This window comes from Vigna radiata, unplaced genomic scaffold (genome assembly GCF_000741045.1).
Source record: "Vigna radiata var. radiata cultivar VC1973A unplaced genomic scaffold, Vradiata_ver6 scaffold_293, whole genome shotgun sequence".
NCBI classification, from domain to species: domain Eukaryota; kingdom Viridiplantae; phylum Streptophyta; class Magnoliopsida; order Fabales; family Fabaceae; genus Vigna; species Vigna radiata.
In genome coordinates, this window is record NW_014542032.1 from 161,281 (window position 1) to 166,273 (window position 4,993).

The following is a 4,993-nucleotide window of genomic DNA, read 5'->3' on the forward strand; positions in this document are numbered from 1 at the left end:
CAACATCCAAATAGACATGATAATTTTATAGTTTAATCCTTGCTTGTTAAGAACATGCTTGTTTAGTGTCTCTCAAAACATGGTATTATTAGTATAGCATCAATATGTACAAAAATTCTACACTGAGCAAAGTGCAAAGTGCAAAGATAATATGCTCATCCAATAGCATGCAACAATTGGAAATCATGATTAATTTATCCAACAGTAGCAACAAAAGTATGGCATACTAAAGAAAGAAACATATAAAACTCATACGACAAAGTTTGGCCATATGTCACAAGAATAGTACTCTCTTAAAATCTAGCACAATATTTGACAAAAGAAAATCTTTCAGCATTTAAATAGATGGGTAAGGTACAAAATAACCTGAAAGAGTAACACAGAAAAAGTAGCTCGGCCATGCCGTGATGTGCTCTCACCTCTCTCCTGCAACACCTGCAGAACAAGTTCACCGAAATTATTGCAGCATAATAGACTGATCAAAAATAAAATAAAAAGTAGATAGAAAGCACGCTTCATTTTTTTACCATTTGAAAGCATGTATAATCTATTACTCATATAAGAACCTTACAATGATGTGTATTTGATACAGCTACAAGCATTAAGTTTTATTCAGTAGTAATAAGCATTAAAACGTTTATTAACAAATCCGAGGTACAACATAACTTCAGCAATCACTTACCTAGTCAGAATATACTTAACCTCGTAACTAAAAATGAGAATCAAATATACTCAATTGAGGAAAAAGCAGCAACAGCATAACCAATAACCAAATTACCTATTGCAGGAAAGAACTCAAAATTCGAACACGCCACAAAAAAACTCANAAAAAGTTCAGGCACTTGACTATGGTCGCGGAAAGCAAGATTCTAATAAAGGGGAAACTAAACCCTAAATATTAATATCAACATTAACAAAAAGAAAATTAAAAATGAAGGAAAATTAAAAACAAAAGGCAACCCTAATATCAGATAAACATACCTTGTGCTTAACTCGAACAGAGTCGTTTTGAGAAAGAGCAACGAGAGGAGGAATCCACAAGCAAGCCTCTGTTATTAACACTGTGAGCATAGAGCTGAGCAAGAGTCAGAATAACGAACTCCTTCCCCTTCACTGACCCATCTTCGATCGCCTCCACAAGTGTAGCAATACCACCTTCTTCCACGATCGCCTCTTACAAACAACAACTTCTCGAATTCGCCCCGACGAACAACAGCTTCCCCGCCAATCCAAACACAATCCCCACGAATCTAGGAGAAATTAGTGAAATTAATACAAGAAAAAAGTAACAAATTAGGAAAAAGCAAAGAGTACTATGTGAACTATGAATCATAAAACCTACTTGGTCACACTTTGGAGATTTTGATGAAGAGGCAGCGTAGGCAGTCTCAGAAGCAGTAGAGGGAGGACTGTCCTCGGAGCACGGAGGAGAGAAGCGAGACTGAGAGGGAACGAGAAAAATGCAATGGTTTGGAGTATAAGAGAGAAGATCGAGACTCAGAGCGAACGTGATGAAACTAGATATGTGAGAGGGAAATGTGAAAAATTAGAGAGATATTATAACTGATTTCCAAAACTCCGTTATAATACATCTTTGCACTCACACGCTCGTTTCATGTTATAACTGATTTACAAAACTACGTTATAATATCTCTTAAATTTATTTACAAATTTGCCACCACGTTTCATATTATAACTGATTTATCAAACTACATTATAATATACCTCTATTATAACAGATAAGTTTTGTCCGTCATTATATAGATTGTTATAAAAAGCCATTTTTCTACTAGTGAACTCCAAAAGGCAAGGAAGTTTTATCTACTCCTACAAATAACAGAAATAATATCAGGATACCATATTAAAACCATTGATCAAGAAAGACTCGTACTGAGAACTCAAAATACTTACAACCATTAATATATATATATATATATATATATATATATATATATATATATAGAGAGAGAGAGAGAGAGAGAGAGAAAGAGAGAGAAAGAAAGAGAAATGTACGATTATAAACACTACGTCATGTTATTTTATACAATTAATTTTTTCAACTTATGGAAAATACAACATTATAGGTTAAAGATACATATATTATATATGAAAAGGACACATGTAATCATCAACCATGGAAGAAAAAAATGTACCTTAAACATCGAAAATTTCTTATTTCTAACCTTCGCTTTCACATATTAAAGAAAGCATATAACATATGTAAAAAATTGATATTGTAACATTTAAATACTATGCAATACATTCCACATATAATATATTAGAGATATATTATTTATAAATATATAAATATTTTAATAATATATAATTAGGAAAATTAATAAATCAATAATATTATTAATTAAAGATAATAATAATAGTAATAGAGAATGATAATATTATTATTATTATTAAAATGACAATAATAGTTAAATTTAGTAATAGAATAATAAAAATAGAAATATTAGTATTATAAAAAAATATGTATATGATAATAGTTTTTTTTTTTAATTTTATAGGATAAGATCACAGTAAAAAATACTAAAAATAAAAATGTGAAGTTTGTTATAAAAAAAGTAAGTTAACAAGACAATTTTTTTTTTTTATTTCTCTCTACTTTTACTTATACTATGTCTTGTTAACTTACTATTTTAAGCATAAACTTTAAATTTATATTTTTACTATTTTTTATTATTGTTATATGTGACATCCCAAAATATACGACTTGCATATAATAATAAGATGTCATCACATATAATACTAGAAAGCAGTTAGAGATAATCACTTAAAGTATAAAGGAGTACAATCATCATTGAAATAGGACTGGAAATTTAAAACTTAAAGTACTAGGGAATAATTCAAAATAGACTAAGCAGAAAGTGTTTCAAGAGAACACAAGAGAGTAAAAAGTCCTAAGGAAACAAAGCTGGCAAAAGGCCCTGGTGAACTAAGCTGCAACATCTTCATTTTCTTCCAAGGCATGCTCCAAGGAGACCTCTCCTTCCTCTGCTCACATCCAAATGGATTATCATTGCAATAGGAAAACACACACAACATGGCACAACACAACAAACAGACAAATGCAAGGGTGAGCTAATTATATAAAAGCATGCAACATATCAAGAAAATAAAACACATATCCTATACATGTTGTATTCTAGACTTGACTCGTCCGGACTTCAGAATGAAAGTCGAGCTATGGAGGCTCTTGCACTCGTGGTGACTTATGAAACTTGGGTTCCCCACTCTGCCACACTCACGAGGTTAGCCTGTTCCGCGCCTTGAGGCATACTAGGAGCCCCCAAGACTAAGATCTCTTGCTACTCCTCACCACATAGTTCAATCTCTCTAGATGAGCTTGTTTGACCATTGGAGCATCAGGATGACTCCCAAGACTGAGCTTCCTACTTTCATTCTAAAACACAAAGAATCTCACCGAGAGATTTCACATTTACCACCATCAACACACTAGAAATCATGTTTTATTCCTTCCTAATTCACATACTTTTCAACCATAATTCACAATTCCAAACATATACATTACTCCACTCTCTCCAAAATGAAAATAATATCATCGTAATTAACTTCCATTTAATTAAATCACAACAATTTCAATAACTTCCATTTACCATAGACTCAAGTAGACTGATTAGTTCACTAATACCTGTCAAGACATTCAAACATATATGTTATATGTGTTACAAATACACTCATTTTATTTTACATTCAAACTAATGTAAAGACAGTGACTTCTCTACCAACCAGGGTATACATTTAAACTGACACACTTAAAACAAAATGGTTTAAACCCTCATTTGGTCCTCATATTTGTGTGTCAATCTCAATTTGGTCATCGTATTTTTTTTTGTCTAAATCAGATCATATTACTTGTAAAAATGAGGTAATTAAATCTTCTCCGTTAAGTTTTCAGTAACGCCGTCTAAGTATGATGACGTGGTGGATATCTTATTATTGATGCAGCAATGTTATATTACATGGATTTTTTTTAAGATGAATAGTTTAATTATAAATGTGAGGAATTCGTGTTCATCATCCTACACCTCTTCCTCTTTCCTTTTGAGCATTTCAATAGAAACCCTCTGTACAAATATGAAAAATTGAGCATAATCATCAAATCAAGGAAGAAATAGTTTATACATAGGGCCGAAATGGAATTAGGGATGGATCCAGAAGAAGGACTTGGAAGCGAGGGAGAGGTTTGTGAGGGAAATTAGGTCTCCGATTGAGGAAGGGATTTTGCTAGCAAGGGCATTAGAAGAGAGGTTGAGAAGTTGGAGGGAGTCGAGCATGGTGATAGAGGGGGGATGTTACCTTTGAGGCGGTAAGGTCGAGGCGGCGGGGTCGAAGGGGCGAGGTAGAGGCGGCGAAAAAAGGTTATCAAGGTTCGTGTTTTGTCTATTGTTCATACTGGCTTTGGCGTTGATCAAAGAAAGAGGAAAAAGAGCGGGTCCTGATATTTTTTGTTGTGAACTTGTGAAAAAAGCACTGCGTTGAGCCTGGGCAATCATGGTTCATTTTTCTTCAACTTATAAGAGAGTTCCTATGAGGTGTTTGTCAAATTGTTTGAGACAAATTTGGTGGTTATTTTACAAAGGAAGGGAAATGAGGTTGCAGAACTGCATACTTGCGGTCAAGGTAACAAGGTTGAATTCCAGATCCTTGACAAGTTGTGCATGTGAGTGAACAAACACCATCATAGTTTATGCATATAGACACCTCCTTCTCACCCCCACCAAGTTCAACTATCACATTGCCAGATCCTAAGCAAAATCTACACTTCTCTACCCACAGTATAACAAGATTAGATTAGTAAAAAACCTACAACTATTGAATTCTCAAATTCGGAAAGAAAAATGGTTAAATGCTAAATCTATGAAATAACAGATTTCCTGTTGTTGACGGATTGGCAAGCGTACCAAATCGTTCAAGTAATATAATTGGTAAAACCCAATATCGTTCTTCCCAAGAGACTCGA